The 24,326-nt window shown below is 37.6% G+C and overlaps 1 protein-coding gene across 2 annotated transcripts in view; it reads right to left on the reverse strand.

Annotated features, from left to right (window-relative positions):
* The window catches only part of syt1a (synaptotagmin Ia), a 151,412-nt gene extending 128,044 nt beyond the window's left edge, over positions 1 to 23,368 (reverse strand). The window contains exon 1 of one of the 2 annotated variants that reach the window (XM_088003279.1): positions 23,084 to 23,368. The gene's annotated coding sequence lies outside the window, so the exon portion shown is untranslated. The remainder of the gene's footprint in view (positions 1 to 23,083) is intronic. The other variant, XM_014988554.2, reaches the window with a different exon arrangement.
* Between the last annotated feature and the right edge of the window lie 958 nt (positions 23,369 to 24,326).

Below are 24,326 nucleotides of genomic sequence, written 5' to 3' on the forward strand. Positions count from 1 at the left end.
ATTCCTCAGCGAGTGAGAAAAATACATACACCGTCACCTTAAAATGATCATCAAAAAGCTTTTTTCTTTCCAAGTCCCTGAAAGCACCATAGGAAACCAGCTACTTCAGGCTAAAAACACCAAAACCTTCAGTTACTATTGAAATAAGATTTATCTGCAAGGCATTAGGACTAAACAGATAAAGTCCAGGAATCTATTATGCATTTAAAAGTTACAAAGGATTTATGTGTGTATGTATTTTTCTCTCTGATATTTATTTTGTATATGTGCAGTTAATTTGAATCATATATTGGGAATCACTAGTCTGCAGTATATTGTTCACCTGAAGAAATAGTGTTTTAGATTGATTTTTATTGTTATTAAGAGAAAATGTTGTATTTTCCTTTTGTACGTTTCTTTTTTCCGTCACCTCCTGTGACCAGGTGTGATACAAGGAAAGACAGAAAAGAAATGGAAACGGTAAATTTTACGACAGATACGCTGCTGCTAGCGTTACAGTGAGAAGTTCTAACAGATGACTATGCCTGAAGAAAATTTATGTAATTAAACATGTTGAAATATTACTTTAATTGTTTTTTAGTAAGAAAGGTGACAACTACTGAAAGTAGGCAAGATACTGTTAAAAAGCAGTATCAGTGAAAAATAATGATTTAGCCACAATATTGTAATAGAGTAATGCCAGCATTAATGAAGAATTTATATCTGTATATATTTTGTACTTTGAAAATTGACAGAAGCTTTTTATATTCTGCAAATTTTTTATGAAGATATAGATTCATGCAATTTATTTTGTTTTTGTTTTTGGCAGGAATCTGGGTTACCAATATATCCAATTAATTGCACCAAGAGTGTAGTTAATCCTTTTTCCTCAATTAAAATTAACTCTCAACTATGTAGCCAGTAATACTGTGAAATACTGAGTTTGAAAAGAACATATTAACATCATCATAAGATAAAGGAATTTCAAAAAGCTAGCTACAGTGGATGAATTTTAATTATTTAAATGTTAATTAGTTATTCTCTAATTAAAACTAAGCTTAACCCATTCATTTTTAGTAGATATTTTTAAAAAGTCTCAGCTACCTGAAGAGAAGAATGATTCTTTTAACAAATACATTCCTTACAAATTGCATATGTTAAACTGCAGCACATATAATAACTTACCAACAGTCCTTATGAGTTTTCAGCTACATTGTCTTATCTTTGATTTGGTTTATTTTCAAGTAATAAATGCATGTTGGTTGGACCTGCAACCCATATGCAAATAATGTGGTTTAGAAACAGCGCTGTGTTGCATCATCTCAATGTGTCATTTCCAAGAGACAAACCATTTATTTAAAGCTGACATGACCTAAGAAAGATTTAATCTGTGAAAGACTCTTTTAGTCTTTCAGAGATGAATCGAGAGTCAGTTATTTGGATCCAGTCACTGGCACAACACCAAAGCCCCAGCGTATTTAGCGACATATTGATTCAACATTTAAAAGACTGGTTCACTGGCTGTATCAGATTACACGAGCCGCTGCCCCCTTTAAGCCTCTAAACAACACCAAATCCTCTTTTGAATAACATCACAGGAGAAATGTCAGTCTCAGAAACAAGAGTTGGGGAAATCATGATCACAATCAACTGGATCTTTACTAATTCACAATCCAAAGTTGATCCTAATTCTACAGCAGTCAACAAAAAGGGGTCTGCAGTTATATTTGTCCTGCAACAATTTAAGGTTGATTGGTGAAGCAGATTGAACAAGAAAACCATAAATTAGCCTCAGTTGGACAATTTGAAATGCTGTGATTTTGTGCTTCTTTCAAAGCTCCAAAACATTCATTTAAAGACCATCCATCAAATTCAGTGAACCAGAATCTGCTCAGCACTTTCATGTTTTCCAACCAAATCTCTCCAAGTGTGTGCAGTGAAAGCTTCCAGAGAGAGAGGCCTATGTTCAGAGCAGCAGGGAATGAGATGACAGAGAGAAGATGGAATGTAGAGGGAGGGTAAACAGAGAGCCATCTAGTGGGTAGTGACCCCAAAAGCTGGATGATGGAGTCACGAGTCACTGACTGTTTACTGTACGCAACATAGGGGGACATCATTTACAGGTGCACCACTGATGCAGGGTCAATCAGCAGCTGGTGATTTGCAGGAGGGAGAGTATGCTCTCCTGGGAACACAGCAAAGAGCTTTCTGTAATCAATGAGATACAGAGAGGACAAAAAGGCTGGGATTAAGTCTTTCCAAAATAAGACTCCTAATGTTTTCAATTAATTTTTCCTCACTTGACTAGTCAGGAGTGAACTGCTGATCCAACTACCGTATTGTATTTTTGTTTTTTCAAATTATATTGCAATTTGTGTTAGCAAAATTGAAAACCATGTGCACCAAAGTGGAACTAAAACCAATTAAGAGATGTAAACAGGTCTTCAGAAGTGAAGTGTTTTAGTAGTTATGCCCTTTATGCCACCCAGTTTTTTATTCACAAAGCTATTCAAGGGTGAACGGTTTGTGCAACATTTTGAAAAACAGATTTCAAAGTTTCTAAATTGCTTTACAAAAAATATTCATGCCTCTTGATATATTTTTTTTAAATTTAGTAATATTTGGAGCACAAACTATAATTCATTATGGATTTTAATGCGTTAGACCCACACAAAGTGGTACATAAATCATAAGTGCAGTACAAAGATAAAGAGTTTTATTATGTTGTGTATCAGATGTGTTTCTTACAAATTCAAGCAATATTTTGTAGACTCGTATTCACTAGAACTACAGACACAAGCCTTGTGAGATATGTCTCTCCTGGGGCTGCAACATCTTTAAAGTATGCAGACAGTTAAAAAGTACTCGGTCACTCCACCAACCTCAAATCTGAAGCATTCACACGACATTTGCAGTTTAAAATACACAGAAACACTTTTAAACCTCTCCAAAATCTCAACTAAAATAATAAAATAAACTCCACAGATTCAGTCCTTATTCTTGAAGTTGATGGCAGAAGGCTTGCATGATGCGCTCTGCAATACACAATTTATGCCTGATGCATATTTGTCAGTGGCTGCCTCTTCATTAACAACATTTAGGAAATGAATATGAGGAAATCCATCATAATTATAACTAACAATCAGCACACCCTACAGTGGCTGCAAAGTCATAATCTCTTGGAATTTGCATATGCAATTAGTGTAAGCTTCAAGTACAAGGATGTGATTGACAGAATTTGAATGTTTCAGTCCAGATGGAGGAAAATTTCACAATTAAATGATGGTAAACTTTCAGCAAGTTCTTCTCTGCAACTTTCTGACCACACTCTGCTCCTTCAGGGGTTGACCTTTCTATAACAGAGGTGCCCAAAATGCTGAATAAGTTCAACCCTTTTTGTGTCTGCCTCAAAACATCAATCAATTCTTTGACTGTACAGCCGAGGTTTGGAGATTTTACTGTGATAAATGAAAAGCGAAGCTGCCAGTCTGACAGAATCTAATCTCTGAGGATGCATTCCAGTTTTGCCCTCGCTCACATCCTCCTTTTTTGACATCCTTCAAGGTCACCTATCTGACTGTGGAGTCAAAAATCAATGGTGGAACAGGGTTAGCAGTTAAAGGTCTTTAGTGAATATCTCGCTATAAATGCTGAACATGATGGGACTGCTAAATTTCATCATAAATTCAGGTCCGAGCCGTTTCCAGGGAAAGGAGCATGTCAAGGTAATGAGTTAATTTAGGAGATAAGGAACAGCAAATGTAATCTCCAGAAATTTCACCTGCAGCTAAATCGCTCTTTGGGCCTGCAACTGCAAAGTTGCTGCTTATCATGACAGTTTTAGCTGAAGCTTCTTTACAGAACTGTAAACAAGGATAATCATCCTCTCAAAATATAGTAAAGTTTCCCAGGAGATCCACTGTAAAGACCCCATTAAACCCTCTTGTGTGAATAATAAAGAGAGCCCGTTTCAACTGCCTCAGCTTGAGCAGCAAGGAGCACGAGTCAAACAGCTTAAGAGAGTGCAACCGTTTCTGCCTCCATCCACAGAGGCCAGACTAGCCATTAAAACAGCATTATATCAGATTTAAGCAGATGCCTAGTTATTATCCTCTAGAGGGCCGGACTGGCCCCATGGTGCTGTAGTAATGAGTGTTTTTTTCGTCTGACTGGGTGGACATGTTTGTCCCGAAAAAAAGGGGGTTTGGTGCTAACAATGAACAAAATGGACCTCTAAGCCTCCACATTTGTCTTCACAGGATATTTTAGAAAGCAGAGAGATTATTACGCACAAGGGTGAATAAAAAGTAAGCAAAAAAACAGATGGTTGTAAATCCAGACCACTTACTGTTCTATCTCTCAAGCTTTTAAGCAGCAGTATAATTTGATGGTTTTATTCTTCCTTGATGAGCATTAAATTAGTACAGCTTTCTGTGGCACCAGTACAAAAAAAAGAAATGCTACCACAGACTAACCTTTATTTTGATCAAATATAATAGAAGCTTTGTAAGGGACCGGATGTGGTGTCTCATTAAGATCACTCTGCCCATAAACCATGTGAAAAAGCACAAATGATTATTGCTTCATAAACTTATCATACATTAATTTACAACATTTACGTTAAATAGAGACAAACCTATGAAAGATGGCACCTCAAATATATATTTTGCACCCTTTGCAAAACTTCCCAAAAGCATGCAGATGGCTGATGTTTGCAGTAGTTGGTGTACAATATTATTTTTTTTCTGTGAGGAATGATAGTAGTAGCATTATGCTGTGGATCTGTTTTATTGCTAGTGCTCAACATTAAAAAGGCAAATGAACACAAGGAAGACTATGTGAACTTTCTAATTTTGGAATAATTGGATGTTTTTATAGGTCAATGATTCCAAACACATCAACAGTTTTGTAAATAAATAAAATGGGTTATTATCGAGTTTCTATATTTTTTTTCTGAAAGCCCTGACCTCAACCCAATCAATAAAAAGAGAGTTCAAATATCCACCCAGAATAATAGAAGCTTGCTGGTCAGATGCATCATGCTAAGGAACATTTATTTAAATGATAGTGGGTGTTTATGAAAAGATTTGGGCTTATATTTAAGCTTGGACTAGAGAAAATCCAAAATAAAATTCTCATTTTTGAATTTACTTGAAGCTGTAAAATCATTCCACCCTGGAATAAGAACAGCAATATAATGTATGGAGCCGGAACAGTACATATAAAGTGACAAATACTGGTTGGTGTTTTATGTATGAATAGTTTTAATAAACTAGTCTGGGGATGTTAAGTCAAAATTCTGCAACTAGTGTATTTTAAAGTAATCTCTCTGCAATGCTATACTCTGCAGAAGCTAGAGAGACACTGAAATAAATACAGACTCAAACATTTACTGAAGTAGATGTGTAAAGTGGATTAAAAAAAATTCTCTCCTGTTTTTTATGGGGCCATTCATGAACTGAGGTGTTACTTTAGCTGTGGAGTCCCTTAGGTAAAGACAACATTGCTTGTGTTGTTTCAATTTTCTAGCATCTCAAGAAGAATCTAACAGGGACAACCTGACAAAGAACGATGTTCAACACTTGCATGTGTCAGCTACAGTAAAGCCCTAATGGGTGAGGAAGAGCATGATGGTGGGGGGTGGGGGTGCTGGCTGGCATGACAACGTACAGCAGGCAGAGGACGTGGTTGCCATGGTGACAAACAAGGATGTTTGCATCAGAGGAAAATCTCAGCAGTCCGCAGCGGAGGGCACACATTCCACTCCACTGACAGTGACGAAGAACAGTCAGGGCTAAAGATAGTTTAAAAATAAGGTGTGTTGGGCAAGATGCATCACTCCTTATTGCTTCCAACAAAAGGTTGTGAGACACACTATAGAGGACTCCAGTCTAATGGTAAACCAGGGATGACAACATTAATGGCAAACCCTACCTCACTGTGTTGGATTGAAAAATTAAATCATCACCACTTAACGATATTAAGCCTGCAACACTGATTATGAGCATTTTCATTTTTGGTTTTTAATCCTGCAGTAAATTTAATGAGCATGCATGACCTTGATTGGTTGAAAAACAATAGAGAAATGCAATGTACTCAAATACGCTGCTGTCTTTTGACAAACATCCACTCAACTGACAGCAAAAAGGGAACCAGAATGCTCTGCATGTCTGACAACTACACTTCATGCTTCTCAAATCTTGCTGAAATTATTCCGACACATTTTTAATCCATCAAGGTCATTTATATCTTGGACCGGGTGGTGCTAGGGCAACGCTGATTTTAATTGCTTTCTTACTCCATCCCATCACGGTCATTTATTTTGTACAAACGCTGCTGAGTGTCATGTTGTTTCATGACTAACACATCCTCCAAGGGGGCCCGAAAGCTGCAAGTTAAGTGAAGCGGAGCCAAGAGGCAACTTAGGACGTCGTTGAATCCGAGTCTCCTGGCGGAGCTGACATATTCCAGAGACACTGAATACTGACAGAAAAACAGAAATTACCCTTTTCTGCCTTGGGTGACATTCAGTTTCTGGTGATGATAGATTGGTATATGTGTAATTTTGCTCAAGGTGTGCCTTTGTTCACCCTTTGTGATATTCAGCACAGATTACTTAATTCACCTAAAATTGAAGCCATTATCATTTTTATAAACTCATGAATAAAAGCTTGAAGATTGCACAGAAGTTTCTTACAACCCAGGCTCATCTCCTGGTTGACAGGTGCCTTACTGACACAAAAAGAGCAAATCAAATAGAGACAAATTATAATCAGGACCGTTTTCAGTCCACAAAAACAGTTTGTTGGTATCATTTCAAAGAAACATTGAGTGTGTATTGGGTTGATTGCACAGGAGAGAAAGAAAAGTAGCATTCCGAGGAGCAAAACCAGACAAAAGACAAAATAGGAAAAAAATAAATTTTGTAGCATCTAAAATGTAGAACAAAGGAGCAAAAATACTGGACAGTGCCTTGAAAAAAACAAATATAGTGTAATGTCTCAGGTAGCATTGCAGAAAAGATTTTCTGCAAGTAATTTGGAGAATCGTTCAACAGAAAAATCCACAAATAAGTGAATCTGTGAAAACCAGAGGGTCTACTACATTGGGTTTTAATTATAAATATACAGATGTAGTACAATTTTTAGAGTAGGCTGCGTCAGGAACAAACTAAAATAATCTGTATTGGATTTGTTTTGGTAAATATACAACTCAATATGTGAATTTTCTCAACAGGATTTTGAAAATAAAAGTGTCAATGAAGGTTTGAAAGTGAAGCTATTACCATTTTCAGATAAGCTCTATTACCACTCGCACCTAATTACTGCTATGACTACAGGCTGATGTTTGTGTCATTCAATAGCTTAAATTTGTGTTTACAATTACAGAGAAACTATTCAATATAGCAGTGTGTAATGTGTGATTACCCTAGAGTTTAGTAAATGCATCTGTAAAATGCTTGTTGGCTGCATCTGTGGTAGTTGGTTGGGTTCTTACTGAAATTACACTCCAGAGCTAAGGTGACACAACCTGCTTGATTTATAAATTCACTGAGTAGTTTAAGCAGGTGAATTATGCGATACCCCTTCATATCTCCATAGCAGAGTGTGGATGAGGAAGAGACGGAGAGCATTTTTAAGGAGCCTTATTACATTCATGAGACACTCAAACGTGCTCCAGGGCTGATTTTTTTATACTGCATGCCCTTCAGCAATAATTAATCCACTCTTTCACGGGCAAAAGGGACAGTTCACCCACTACGTACAGGCAAGACTGGAGGCTCTATGGGACCAACATGGAGAAAAGAGGCCAAGTTATTGTCCCTTAGCAGCCTCCATACCCCCAGATGGTATTTATCTCCAATAACTTCCTCAGGGAGCACCGTCGGGCAGCAGTGGGAGAAATACTACGGCTGCAAGATGCATTTTCCCAGGGCTGAGTATGAATCAGGATATTAAAAAGTTGTAGGAGGGCAAAAGCAATTTCCTGCTAAAGGGGATTTTGAAATTACAGCTCTCACATTGGCAGTCTTACCATTAAAATTATTTTCTCATTCGTACCTATCACAAAACACCTACCTCCCTGCCACCACCATTACCGTACATATATACCCAAGATAACGTCTGTCAAGGAAAGTCTGTGACAGACAGTCACAAGGAAACATGGACCATCTTGACAGAAGTCTATTTAATAAAGATTTCTCTTTGCATGACAGACCTGAGTCATATCATTGTAAAATATGACTAAACTCAGGGCCCACTTACTGAGAGAAACTAATTAAGCATGTAATTAGTCAGTAATTTTGTAAACTATTTCTGAATCTCCAATTAAGATATAAACCAGTTTTTAAGAGGCCTTTCAGAAAGTCCAGGTTGTGATTTCCTGTCACATAGAGCTGACCGTTTTCCTCCAGATGATGCATAAATTAAAATGCAATAACATGCAACTGGAAGACTCAGCTTTTGTTGCTGATAAAACAAAGCATTTGTGTGTTCTGTGCAAATGAGAGAACCACGACCTTTGTTCTTTTGTGAGGAGAGGCCCATCCACAGAGGGCTAAATCGAGAGGCTTTACACCATGAGACTGCACACCGTCACATAAGCAGTATGATGAAGTTAGCTTAGAACCAAAGCTGTCCTCATTGCTAATGACCAAACAATGCAAGAATTTGGTTCTTTAGCAATTGTTGCGGTTAGTGACATTACTACTAATCCCATTTCTTTTTTGTTTTGCTTTTTTAGCAAGAATAAAGGTTAGTCAATACAAAATGTAAGAACCAGTATGTCAGCCTCTAATTGTCAGACCTTTGGAAATGACCCACCTGAACGTAACAGACATACAAAGACGCTTGGTGATTCTGCACCCTGTTTAAATTAAGACTTCCTCACTCGTTTCTGCTCTGTCTGAATGCATGTGCTTGAGTTTTCCATTCACTGACACCAAACTGTGATAGAAGTCCGTCATGAACTGATTTTGGGTCAAACACTGGGAATAAGGAAAAGCATTCTACAGTTTAATGCGTGTTTTCTGTCCAATTGAAACAAGTTTTGATGCATTTTGAGGTAACTCTCCAACCAAAACACAGCATTGTTTCCAAGTTTAAGCTAAATTTAACCATTAAGCAACACTAAAACCAGTAAATAAGTTTAGTAAAAACGTAGATTTTAGTCTTGAAGTCCAACTTGCAGTGTCTATATCAGCAGAAAAGAGATTTTCAGACCAAAAAATAAACTTCCTGCAGGCTATGCTGAAATCAGCAGCTGCTCTCATGGTCAAGCCAAATGCTTCTGGACAAAAATGTCTCATAATCAGACAGGACAAAGATAAAGATGTTTGGCAACAATGTCAAAAAGAGGACCAGTCAAAGTTAAACATTTAAACCTAAAAACACCGTCAAGCATGGTGGTGACAGCATGTGGAATAAATATAACTTCCAACAAACTTTATGTTAAACTAACAGCTAAATGAGTCAAATGTTGATAAACAATCAATCATCAAAACTAGTTTTGGGATGAAAAAAGCCAAAACCAGCCTGATCACCACTGAAAATGAGAAACTACACTAGAAAGTCAGCCTTTCCATAAGAGTAGTAAAATATCTAACAATAACTACGGCAGAACTTTGTTAAATGCAGCATAAAAGTGTGTTTGGTCAATATGCTTAGTTTAGTGTCAAATAAGCAAATGTTACTATAATAGTGACTCTGCGGGGATTTGTGAAAATCCAAATTTAATGTTGGGATTTTCTTCATCTTGTTTAAAAATGTGGGGCAGATGGAAATACTTAAAATGAACCTGAATGTCTTATTTCTGTTTTGCAAGCTAAATTAGACTTATTGAACCAGTCCAAGAGTTTGGAAAAAACAAATCACATAGAAATTAATAACACATTGATCACAATACAGTAACAAAAGGACACCTGCGTAATCCTTTGATGCTGTGTCATTCATTGATTTTCTACTTCAGCGTTAATGATGATGCTGATCAAAGTGAAATCAATCTGATGTAACATGAATGTACATCTTTTCAGAGGACAATCCTAGAGATGCAGTGCAAATCATGATTCATGAACCAGCGTGGCTCTCAGTGTTACTGTCCGAGCTCACAGACACCCACTACCAAATGGCCACACAAGGTCACACCATAACACACATTCTATTTATATCCTCCATTTTATATTGCTCTCCAGTAGAGAGAAACACTCCACTCTGTCCTACAATACCGATGCTTCTTCACTCTTCTATCATCTGATAGAGTCATCATAATTGAGGGTCTCCAGATAAATGTAAAGTAAATCTGGCAGATGCCCTTTCATCCTGACGGCCTTTGGCTTCTCGTGAAAAGTTCACCCTCGATAGCTCATCCGATACAAAAGGTTAGCGCTGTTTAAACATCAGGCTTGAGACTTTGGGTTCCGAAATCCTCATTAATAGCTCACTAACAACATCACAGCTCCCCAGGCGACAGCCGAGTGGCCACTTGACTGGAAGTCAACATCTGCTTCTACGAATGATATACAGCACCTGGCTAAGGAATTAGAAGCTTTTCCGATGTTTTCATGTTTTGTTGCACTGGATCTACAAATCTGTATTTAGAATAAATATTTCCTATTCAGATGCTATGTTTCAAAACAACACAAAGCAGTACAAAATTAAGAAAAAGATGCCAGGCTTTGACCATTTTTTTTAAACAACAACTCTAAAAATCAGGGTGTGAATTTGTTTTCTGAGTTAATACTTTGTACAATCGCTACATAAAAACTTTATTAGGCTCCATCTCCACCAGGATGTCCATCAAAAGTATTAAATTATAGCCCATTCTCCTTTGCAAAATAGTTCAAGCTCAGCCAGACTGGAAAAGGAGAACCAGTGAGTAATTTTATTATTCCTTTGCCACTTTTGATTTTTATTATCTGCACAGAACCACAGTACAGAACTATGATCATTAACTCAGTTAATCTGGTCCACGACCACCAGATATTTTTTTTTAATTCTTTTTAAATTGACAATATTTAAACGAATTGAGAACAAAAAACAATTTACTCAGCATAATGATGCCAACAGTGTTTAAAGACACAGTTCTATCTTTCTTTCAAATGCAGCGTTCCTGCTGTCAAAACCAGATAAATATATGAGAATAAAGTAATAAAATTACTTGAATAAAGTTACAGTATTAACAGAACAAATCCTGTGAATTAAGTCACAACATTAAGAGAATAAAGTTGTAATATTATGACAAGTTAATCTTGTAATATAACTTTATTCTCATAATTTCATAACACCATTCTTGTAATTTTATTTTTTTTATTTTCTTAGCGTCAAATAAGTTCAGACTATTTTTCCTGATGTTCCAAGCTTTCTATTTAGTCTAGTCAGGTGAGATTTACAAATGGGGTGTGGCTTGATATAATTTTTTTGCACAAATTTATCTTTCATTTTATGTTTGTTCAACATTCTCTAAAAACCCATTACAGCTTAATCATACATAATTTAGTAAAACTGAACATTATGAAAAACATCAAAGTGTGTTAAGAAGCAATGCAGCATCTATCTGAACACAGACTGTTGGATTATGAAATAGAGCATCTGTAGAAGGTCCAGTGAGTACGTAAACGTACGTTCTACCTGGGGAAACAAGCTGTGGGGTCATTTAGATTTAGGTGATGGAAGCACAAAGTGTTGCCTTGCTCACACTGTCTTCATCACCTGGTAACAGACTGATTCACGGGAGGATCCTGCCTTAACGTAGTCACAGCAGCAGGTAATACTGCAACCGAAGCCCCCTCCCTAACACCGGCTGATCATGCTTTCAGAGTTATTAGGTAATCTGGGAGAAGAGGGTGATAGGCCATCTGCCTTTTAACGACTCCTAGTTGAACATGCATGGCAGTCACCATGGATTTGCTTGACGTTGTTTGCACAGACTCTGGAGAGACTCGTTCCATGTGCACTGTGCAGTAGCCAATCGGCACTCCATCAGTAAAACCTGTGGGAGGTGATAAGCCTCCTTTACAGCAAGGGGGGGTTCCCACCAATCACAACAATGGCAGAGATCCTGGGTAACCAGCAGAACCAAAGTGGTATTTCAATCTTATCAGCTCACAGAACAAATGGAAGAAAATAAAGTGAGATAAATAATTAGGCATGAATTGTTGCAGGAGAAAATCCTTATTCCTTTTCATATGAGATTACAACTCATTTCCGAATCAACAGATTGCTACTTCCCTCCATGCTCAAGTCAAGCCCATCACAACTGAAGCACGGAGGAAAGTGGAGAAAAATAAGAATGCCAGAGATGTAGACTCAGATTTTGTCTGACAGAGCGAGAACAACGGAGGGATTCGCTTCTATAGGATGAAAGCAGCTGCTCATCTTCCTTCTGATTTCCCCTCCCCTCTTCTTATCGTCTTTCCATCTGCCCACACATCCTGAACGTAGACTCCCTTCGCAACTAGAGACGTAGCCTATATGAAGCAGCGTTATGATCAGCTGTTGCGCTCCACCCTGCACCTAAAGCAGGTTCTGAGCACATACGGGAACAAAAAAAACAAAGTGCACATGACGACAAAAGGCGCGGCAAAAACAGGCGCCAAATATGGAGTCCAGGGAAACGGTTGGGAGTTGGAGTGAAGAGTAGCACTAGTGTTACATTATTAGGACTGACAGTCATCAAATACATCGCATATTTTTTACAAAAACAAACACTTTAACACTTTCATCAATAACTTGCTGAGTGAACTGTGAATAAAATGTACTTTCCTACCTGGCAACAGCTGCACACCTTCAGCTCCAAAAGCTGTCAGCCCTGACGAGAAGGCTCGCTCATATGGAGTGGGGAGTCTGAGAAAGAGGATGTGTGTATCTGAGTGTGTGCGTGCATGTGTGTGTGGGATGCTGAGAGAAAGATGGAGAGAGAGCTGGGAGGGAAAGTGAGAGGTGGAGCCTAGCTCAGACACGAGAAGGAGGGCTGGTTGACGACTGTCTGCTGCCTGTACACCCAGTCTGGAGGAAGCGGTGTGGATGGCACTACATTTTCATCTGATCAAACACACACAACTGATGCTCCTCATGCACAGCTTGGAGAATAAAAACCTGAAGGCAGGGGGGGGGAGGAGGAGCAGGAGGTGTGAGAGTCAGGAGAGGCTGAGCTGTTTAAGCCCGAGCATCGTCACGCGGCAGTTCCTCGGAATCCCTCCAGTAAGAGGTGAACTGCATCACTGAGTCCTTGTCTGTGATTGGCTGGATAGCAGGGAGATGCCAAATTGTGGTGTAACCTAAAATGACCCTTCAACATATTAAACGCCTGGTCCATCTTTCTCTTGTGGGTACATGTCACTATCAAGGACAATTTCATAAAAGAGCCTTCCTTGTTCGGACCCTTAAGCATGATGGTGTGTGTAATCGTGTATATATACAGTACAGTAAGACACGACCTGCCCTTGCACATGAACAAAACACACATCCATGTACATAACCTCTTAAAACATCTTCTTAAAGAAGGGAAACCAAATTTAATAAAGGCAACACCTAATGGACGCTCACTGTGCAAACGCTGCCTCAAGTCATGCTGACCACAGTAGTAAGAAAGACCAATACTATTTAGCTCAGTATTGTAAAACAAAATTATTCAACTTTTGCATTTAATCTTGAATAAGAGCTCTTTATTTTTGGGTACAAGGCACCATCATCGTCCGTAGCTTGTTCAAAATGTAGCCAGTCGTTTTAAAGCAAGACAAAAATGTGGAAGCACTTTCAAAAACGACAATGTTCGATTATAAATTATATCATTATGGCAGTACCACAAAGTTATGCATGTTCATTTTTTTCTACAAATAAAAAATAAGGTGCTGGTATCTTTATCTGAAATGCAGATTGTTTCACATTTAAATTGCTAGTAAATATTGAATAAATTACATACTCAACAGGGCAAAAGTTACTCGTGTTCGACATCTACATGCTCCCACTAGCTAAGATCATAATTATATTGCAAATGTAACTATGAATAAGCTACGTTTCCATAACGACGCAGATTCACCAGGTGACTATGAACCCATTCAAGCACTGAGCAGATGCAAAGAACAAATCAATGCACTGATGTGCCATACCTTTCTTCAGCTGAATAGAAACACTACTGAAGTAATTATTTTTGGACCAAAGTCTGAACAGTCCAGAGTCGGCACTCGGCTTCAGCTATTACATCTAGAAACGAGACTCATTTTTGAGTAGACTCATTTCTTCTGATGCACAACAACCGCACATCGACAGAAACTCAAACACACAGCTTCGTACAAGAACCTGTTATTTCAGGGCTGCAGAACAAATATATTTTATTTTTCTCTGATTCACAGCTTGCTGTATTAGGCATACCAAAGAACAAAAAGTATGGTACGTTGAAGAGTAAGAGTAGACTTAATTTTTAAATTACAGAAACATTCCATCTAGTAATTAAACATTTTATTTGTCATAGCAAAAATAAAATAAGTGTTTAAAGTTCCCAGCCTCCAGGATCAAATTATATTGAGACTTTTGGCCTTTTTATTAAACTGAAACAATTCACAGATTAACTGGTAATGAAAATAATAATTTTATGCAAGTTAAGCCTTCAGTCAAATTACCTGAGCTTCATTAAAAGGTAATAACAGTGGAGTTTATTATGTTAGCGTATGCAAATAAAACAGCACACTCCATTTACTAATGAAGATCACATTCACTGAGCTGCTTTGAAGCCATTTAATAGCCTCAACACGCAGCTGCAGCTTGTTTTTAGTGTTTCAAATGATATAAACTTTAATCTTCAAATCATTCCTGCTCTAAAATGTTTTGAAATATTTCCATAATAATGTTTTCGTAAAACTCCATTTTATTCCCTCATCTGAAAGCACAGTTGAGAAGGTTACCTCAAAATCCTCCAAAGAGACATTTTCTCTTTGCACATCTTGACCCAAATCTCAAACTCTGAGATGCATATTGATTATTGGCTTTTGTGGTGGATCCTCTTGATAAAAGAGGTTCTGGAGGGGCTCCACTGGCACTCTGACGACAGCTTAAACACCAGCTGCATCCTACCAGTTTCTGCTCAAGAAAAACCTGGCCACAGCCACGGCTCTGGCCCTTCCCCAGTCAGCAGGCCGCGCTCCAGCAACCTGACTCAAAGCCTTCTTGCTCTAGAGGACGGAGGTGCCTCACAGGCCCAGAAACGATCAGGCAGGAAACATCCCCGACCTATCGCTGTACAAGCAGTATCCTCTGTCACAGAGTCTTTTATCTAACGAGCTCAGAACTAAATCAAAGTGACAATATTAATCATGTGACGTGAGAAATAATTAGAGGGCCAATAAAGGGCTGCATAAGTCCCCTTCCTCATATTCCAACATGCGGATAGCTTTTGAAGTTGTGATAAAAAGGCTCTGGAAGTAGCGCTCATCATTACGTTGCAGGAAAATTATATGCAACAATGATCATAATTGAAAGTATATAAACAATCTATAATCAGCAAACTAAATGAGGTGGCTTTTGAAATAATACAAGCAAAAATAATATTTCAAACTTTAAGCATCATGGTTCCAACTAGTTCATCATCAAAAACCAAACACTGTTGGGCTTTAATTTGTACCCGACTGCTCTATTGAATGGGAAACTTAATAATTAATGATACACGAGAGGTATAAACAAAATACAAGAACAAGATATTGTTTGATTTCTTTCAACTGGGTATTATGCATTTCCAAGGAAAATAGTGGCATATGTTGCTGTATCAAAAATAGCTTGATATATGCATGAAAGTTGTTTTTATGGACTCTGCCTTAGTCATCCACATTTAGCTGAGTGGCTCAAGTCTCTCTTCAGTAAAATCTGCCATCCTCCACTCTGTGATTCGCAGAGGAGAGGTTTATCTGGCCCTTACTCTCTGCCCCGGGAAGCCTGGGGTTTCTCTCTCTTGTTTACAGATCGACAGCATCTCTGGGAGAAGGTGGGTGACAGCATACGACAGACTGATGGATGATTTGACACTCATGTGCCTCTGTGTCATTCCTGCATCCACCTCCCCTCACCCACTCACACTCCCAAGCTTAAAGGGAAAGATTGCTAATGCTCATGCATGTTGATGAAGCTCAAACTTGCACCTCTTCTTCAAAGCATGCATCCTCTTAAGGAGAAAAGCTTGATGGGTAAACAGTGGGTGGCTGTCAGCATGCCTGACTGTTAACAGTTGAGTGAAAAGGCAAGATCCACCCCAGATGACAATGCTCAGGAGCAGAGAGGGGCAGCATTGGGTGACAGGGAGAGGTGACAGGGCAGGAACTGAATCTGCATAGAAATGAGCAGGATTCCCTAAGAAATTATACATCAATGTCATTTTAAGAGAGGAAAAAAAAACAAGACTGACACTGCTTAACCTGGCAATGTTGGGAAAAATGCCCTCAGTTGTAGCTTTACTGCTGAAATCAAAACAATGGCACAAATTAGACTTCAAAATTTAATCAGTTTGGGTAAACAAAAAGTTTCAAAGTGTAGTTTTTGGCAGGAACTAGTGTATAATTAGGATTTGTCTTTTGTTACTGAGTGACATGGTTTAAAATGGACTTAATTAGAAACTTTATAAGACAGACAAACAAATAGGCTGGCCAAATTAATTTAAATTATGAGCATAAAACTCCCTCAAACATTTCTTTCCAAGCTCTGATGACGAGCAAACAAGGCTCATGCAATTATTTTAACACCCTCTTAAGTTAGAACTTGACTCAACAGGCTTTGAACAGTCTATCACATATTCTCCCTCCATTTCAAAGAAAAACTAAAAAAAGAAACAACTGATGACGCCTTTTCATTTTTCTAATACTTGCTCTAACACTTGTCTTTCCTGGGTTTCTTTTCTCATTCAAAAAGAGTCTGTGGTGCTGGCCGACAGTTTGCTATCTCACTTTGAGATATAATTTGCTTTTTCAGAACGATTTTTGGAAACAAAGATGTCAGATTTAAATGTTTTAAACACACTGGATAGATAAACTGAAACATTATTCAAATATACTTTGATGAAGAACTGACAAACCTAAAATCATAGGTATTGTTGCATAGGTATTTTTTATCATTAAAGTCAAATTAATGTATATTTATGTAGAAAACATATTAAGGTGATGTTCAACACTAAAAACCAAAAATATGCTACGTTAAAGTGTTACAAAGACTCTGAAGTGGTCTGGAAATTGACCTCATCATTGTCTTGTACAGTCCATCTCATTTCTGAGTGTTTTAAAACCTCTAAATGACCCAAACCAGACATAAAATGCTGTGATCCAAGCAACAAGATTAAAAGAAAGCTTAAGAGTAGATTAATCATTCATTTCTCACTCTGATCCAACATCCAGCAGATCTATTTTTAATAACCTCTCCCTCATTTCTCCAAGTGACTGCACTCCTACACTTTAGAGATGAATTCACAGCATGGCAGTAGGCATTGAAGTGGAACTGCAATGCAACAAATGGCTTCCTCCCTTCTGGAAAAGGCCTTGACCTGCACATCTTAGCATCTGCCCTCTGTCTTCCCCTCAAAAAGTCCTCAGAATAAAAATATGAGATATGCATCTTATTCTTATGTTGTTCCAGCACTGAAGCCATCTCCAGGATACCAACCAAAACTGGAACAAAAGGAGCAGTTTCCCCCCCATCATCACTGATATTTAACTGTTTCAGTGTGAATTCTTTACCTCTTCCTCTTTATTTCACTAGTGATTTATCACCATGTCACTTCCCTCCAGTCAGCCTATTCTTAGTCTTGGTATCATCTTGGAGAAAAGGGTTATTTTTAGTCAGCCAGTCATGTGACTGTAGTGCAAATGGAGTCTTGTAGCTGTAGGTTGCTGGTCTGACACTTCATCAACAGCTCCCAAACCAGAGAGGGGAAAAAAATCCTCCAAATCCTGGAAATTTTTAATGTCACCTCAGAGGTGCTCTGGTTAATAATTTTCTTCAGCAGCGTTATTATCCCAGCCTTAAATCACTACATTCACCCACCTTGAATCTACCCAGCACTTTTAAACACAGGAATAACCCACAAGCTTGATTGAGAATAACTTGGAAACATTTCAACATAAAAATGTTAATGTAATTATCAACTCTTCAACGATACGGTAACTATTAGTCCTTATTTAAATTACAGAGTTGTAGTTTGACTTTGAATCACTTGAAGTTGTTTGAATAATTCATATATGCATATGAACAAAATATCCACAGAAAAATAAGTGTTTACTTTTTAGCTAATGTCCTGAAAGTACAAATGTTTTTTTATTTAGTAAATAAACACATTGTGGCACAGTTTACAAATCATTCTGTACTTTTTTCATATAAATTGAATAACTATATAAAACCGTGAGAGATGTGTCCTTAAAGACCACTAACCACAACAATCTACAGGGTTGTGTTTACTTTTTCAATCAAAATATAAAAGGTTTTAAGCTCTAAAACATTCCTTTAAGAGAAGGATTTGCTCCACAGATGGCTATTAATGGACATTTATGATTTAAGCTCTGTTACGGTTAAAGTAAGTTAAAAATATAAGCACTTTACGGTGAAATCACTGAATTGCAATGACGAAAATTTTTAAACAATTTGTAATGCTCATCACTCACTCTACCCACAAAACTCCATCCAAAGTTCCTGGTACTGCACAATAATGAAGGAGACGAGAAAACTACCCGTGTTCCCGGAAATGCCTAATTTAGTTAGAAATGCACACATTTGCTTTCACTGGCTGAGCGACAGCAGCATGATGTGATTTGCTCTCAGATTTCTGTCATGCCTTACATCATTCTGTGTGTGAGTGCAGTTTATCTTTTTCTTGAAGCACTGTACTTTTTATTCTTTGATAGGTACAATATAAGTAAAATTTATTTGCTGAAATTTATTTTATTCTTTGTTTTAACATCAGTTTGTTAAGTAAACCTGTCATTTACAGCTTTGAGGATCTTTCCTTTTAAAGATATCTGCACTACCCTGTTCCTCTAAAATTATCATACTCAGTTTATATTTACATAAGACAGAAATCCTGCAGTGTTGGATTTAGAAAATCCTGTCAGCCAAAATGTTGGACAGTCTGGTAGATGAAAAGATGAAGACTGTGTCCTCCCACACAAGACGACACCTAATTAGTTTACGTTAATGTCACAAAGTAATGTATTTTGTACATTTCAAAGCAACACACACAATCAAAATGAGAAGGCTAACGATGAAATGAGGCATGCAATTTAACCTAACCCAAAACTGTCAAGGCTGCGATGACAAAAAGACTTCTTACAAAAAGATTTATCCACACCTGTGAGGGTCAAAACTGATCTGAGAGCCAGAACAATTATACACAGGATGGTTAAGGAGAACTGATGGGTGCTACTGGCACCTTGTAATTTTCCTGTACTATGTTATCTATAATTTAGCTCTTTAGAAAACACAAAAAGACTTCGATTACTGCTCGAGCATTCTCATTTAGACATTTTGTTGCAACCTTTAGAAGGAGCAAAGGTTTGCTATGCCGTTGCGGCCGACGCAGCTGCTGGATCTGCACTGTAATTTTCATCTGTGATCATCCACAGTTATCAGTCAAGTTCAACAGACTGGCACATCCCACCTCCCACACGGTGGAGGAAATAGTTTGGTGCAACTGTTTCAAGAGTGAGTCAAAATAAAAGGAGTAAGTTTGCAAGTAAAGTTAAGGCAGTAGGTACAAAACAAATGTCAAGCCTGATCTCATTTGTGCAATTTACAGCCTTCTCTATTCCAAATAAGGGTTGCAATGAACTTAAAATCCTCTCGCCATCATAATAATCAGAATAAAATTGTGTAATATTTATATCAAAGCGCTGCAATGACTGTTAAGGTAAAAACAAGATTATATTTGTCCAGTTAAATCACTGTTCTATTTTCTTACTTTGATGGCAGAAACTGGGAGGTTAAAAAGTGACAGAGGAGATGAAGAACACAGCAACATCAACATTCAAATACCAAAGTCCTATCAAAGTTGCTTTGGGATACTAAATTTGTGCTTTTACAGCTGAAAATGTTCCCCATAGATACTACCCATCGCTGCTGAAAGGCCTACATGTGAAAAGCTTTCAGGATAAAAGCAGCCACAGCTCTGGAAGTCCATTTGGAACAATTTCAGCCTATTTTCAAAAGAAACAGGCCCACTATTATTTAAAGAAAGATAGAATAATGCAGAGAGGAAATGAGAGTTTAATAAAAGCTGCAAGGCGAACAGAAATCCTACTGAAAATGGACTCTGAAGCACTCAGATTCTGAAATGTCAACGGGAACCAGGATGTGTTATTTAGACAGCTACTTCGATAAGTGTAAATGACAGCCTTTCAAGTCACCATGCCAGCATTACATCTATAAGATCTCCTTATTTGACAAGAGCGATTAGGTTTCAATGAGTCCAACACAGTTGTTTTTACCATAGCAACCAGAGGTAACATTGGACTTTTCTTCGGCTGCAGCTGCCTTCCAAAGATTTCCAGTTATCATTCTGCAAATATATCAGACCATACAAGTCAGAAATGCTGACGTTTAAACTGCTTGGTCTCCATGGAAACCTGTCCAAGTTTAAATTGTGTAGCTGTTCCACTTTGTTCCACTGACAGTGAAACAGTCCCACAGGATGATGCCACCACCATCTGCCTTGACGTTTTGTACTTTGCCATTTGGCTTGACGGTCTACCTCTGACTCCTGCAAATGCACATGTACTTACTTGGCCAAATAATTCAACATACGCTTCATCAGACTATAAACCCTTTTTGCTAAAGACATTTGCAAATGCAAATTACACTTTTGCAAAAGGCTTCTGTCTTGATTACAGCCCTCTGTTAATATAAAATCCTATTCATTTCCTCTGGGGATGACAGTTTGAGTCAGATAGTTAAAACTTTAGACAAAATTAAGGATAGTGTTTCATCTCAACTGATCAAGCACTGGTCACAATGACATGAAAAATGTTTGAAAGAGTTCAAATGAGCCTTTTAAACCAGAGAATAATGTACCAACTGCCAAGCACGGTGGTGGTAGAATCATGCTGAGTGTTTTAACCGGTTTTCGAATAGATAAAGCAAACTAAACCTGAGCTTCTGTAATGGCCCTGAGCTCACTGAAAATGTATGGACTGAGACAAAAAGTCATTTCAGTGACTAATTTACCTTATGTTTCAAAAACTAACTTAAATATTCAGCCAAAATTACACCAAACGTTTGTTGATGGCTTCAAAAGTTGCATTGTTGGTAAATAATCAGTCCTCCAAGAATAAAGAATGCTTCAAATAAAATGTTAAAAACTAACAAAAAATCTCACAGGATCTGTATTTTTAACATTTACCTGACATTAATATTTTAACAGAACAAAAGACGGTGCATTAAATTGAGCTTTTATCAGCCCAATCTGAGGATTCCTCCAAATCCAGTCACCGGTTATTACCACAGCAGGCCCCAGCCAGAGTAGGAGGGCTGATTGCAGCTCATCAGCCTGTCAGCTGGAAGCGCATGCTGAATGGAGCCCAGGGTCGAGTGGCTTTCCCGGCTGCCACATTTTCTTCACTTCACTGCAAATCAAACGGCTGTTGTTTTTAGGCCTGCGATCAGTTACTTTGTGGAAAAGACGAGAGAAGGTGGATTACGCAGCATGCCTTGGCCTGGTTATATCTCTCCATTCAGATGCAGGGAGAGGGGCTCGTCATTTAAAAGGCAGATGAAGCCTCGCTGTGGCGCAGCTCTGCCTGCAGCTTGGTGCCATTGTTCAAACCGAGTCCTCATCCATATAAACTCAGGGGAGATCTTATCCTATATATTTAACCTCTTCCCATTACTATAGGCTCTTTCACAGAGGGCACTGTTGGGAAATTTTCTGGCTGTTTAAAAAGATTGAAAGTAATGTTTGCTCTTATGGTGTGAATTAAATATGTATACAAACTGTAAGTGATGAGAACATTCTTATGCAACACAAACTATCTCTGTCACTCTGCTTTTATCACTAGCTCAGGGTTAGCTTTCTAATTTCAGCAATATGCCTCATAGTATTAACTGTTCTACATTCCAAACAGCAAACACAATTTCTCATTATATTTTCGGAGCTCCCAAGGCAGCTCAGAGAGAGCCGGAAGATCATTTTCTCACATCAATTACTCCAGTTGCAAATAAAGAAACAAGTTAGCAGCAAATATCAAATTAAGTCTCTCAATTACATTTTAATTAAGGGACAGTAATGCGTTTTGAGAAGGCACAGATGCACATAATTTCCAAGTACAACTGGCAAGAGAAACTATTTTTGATCATTTGAAATGCACCACTAAAACAGTCATTTCAGGAGTCTGGTGAGAAGCAGCTGGTGAGATTTACTTGAGGGAGAATAATACCTATATCCGGTTTGAGACAGAAAATTGAAGATAGGAAAGTGAAGGCACACAGACAAGATAAGGTAAACTATGTTTGTGCGCACCATTTCAAAGCAGCTATTGCACGATGGGTAAAAAGAAAAACTACAGTTTCAAATCAGCAGATCAGTACTGCTCTTTGAAGCATATAATCAGTGTGGCAATTCTTCTTGAATGCATATAATCAGTGCAGCATTTTCCATCCAGCAGGGTTCAGATAAAAAAAGAATAATAATACAAAATAACATCCAACATATGAGAACTGTTACTTGTGTACAACTCAGGCTTTGATTCTTATCAGGACTGATTGGCAAACACCTTCTAAGATACAATCTACTCCTAAAACAACAGATGTTGATTTCCACTTTGAAACAATTTGATCCTAAAGTGGTGAACCTCCCCAATGAAACAACTTATCAGATAGTAGCTCCAGACTTGAGAAATAAACATTTGGCCTTCTGTTGCTGCCAGAGAAAACTTAAACCCTAAAACATCCAAGCCTTATTTTAGCATAAGTCTATCCAACATTGTCCCGACTGCTCGACATTTGCTGCATGTTGTGATGACAGTTTACTAGATGGGGTTTATATCTTTGTTATATATATAAAAATATATCTATATTTGTTTATACTAAATCTGCAAAAAAAAATCTTATATGCAAAGGTTGAGCAATGTCCACCTTCATCGACTCAGACTTACCTTGAGAGAAATCTTCAGTACAGTCTTTATGTGGTGGCAGGTGAACCTTTGCTCCAGAACAAATGTTTGACCTTCCAGTCGGTGCACTAAAAAAACAACAAAAAACAAATCAAAACACAGAAGATAATACAGTGTACTCCAATGTATTGAAATCCTAAGATGTAAAGTTATAAAGGTATATGAGGCCAGACTGACTGGAATTTGTGCAAGTGCTGCACCTCCACTGTCAATATCTACTGTTATCTGTATTTCCACTTCATCTTAAAGAATCACATCATAAAATAGAAAAACATTAGAACTATAATGTTTGTGCACGACGAACATAAACTTTAGATGTATGTCTGGTGCAGTTTTGTTTAAAACAAGCTTGTTCTTTATTCAGTAAAGTGGCATATGATATATTATTCAGAAATTTTACTTAGGTAAGAGCTACTGAGGTGATGCTTCATTACATTACCCAAGCAGATGTAGAAAGTGCAGTACAACTACTCCTAAAAGTACTTTTTAAAAGAAAATACCCAAATGAATGTATTTAGTTCCTACCTATCTCTGCATATGACTAAGTATTTGTGCAAATACAAGTGCAAATAACTGCTGCCCTTGTTTTAAGAAGAGAAATATGTAAATAAATTGTATATAGAAATGTCTTTGCCCTTCTTGGTATTTATTTTTTTTGGTTTAGGTGCACACACATTTCCAAAATAACCTGTATCTTGATATGGACAGAAATTAGCTGGAACTTCCACTGACACCTTATTGCCACATTGAAAAAAATATATTTAACATTTTCTTTTTCCTTTCATCGTTTTTTTTTTTTTTTGTATCATTTTGCTTTCTCTGTTCTTCTTCAATGTTAGTACAGAGATTTGCGGATTTGTTTATTTTGTCTTTTGAAAAATAACTGTCTTTTATCCTATTAAACCACTGGAACTGTTTAGAAATAATTGCTTCAAGCATATAGTCATTTTAGAAACAATGAAAAATCATATGCATTTGACAAGTAACAGATGCCAATGTGTGCAAGAAATATAAATACCATGCATATGAATACATTGACAATACTTATTTAAATGAAGGATTTTATTTGGCACTCCTTTCCATTTCTGCACTATTGTAAGACTTTCTTTTCATAGAGTTTGTTTTCTGCTGAAATTACTTACAGAATGTGACCGCTGAACAGCTGTCTCGCTATTACTAGAAATAACTTCCTCAGTTTTACAGCAATTGCAGGCAGGATGACGCG

The sequence above is a fragment of the Poecilia mexicana genome, unplaced genomic scaffold, assembly GCF_051168715.1.
Source record: "Poecilia mexicana isolate PSO_F unplaced genomic scaffold, ASM5116871v1 scaffold_23, whole genome shotgun sequence".
In the NCBI taxonomy this organism is placed as follows: Eukaryota; Metazoa; Chordata; class Actinopteri; order Cyprinodontiformes; family Poeciliidae; genus Poecilia; species Poecilia mexicana.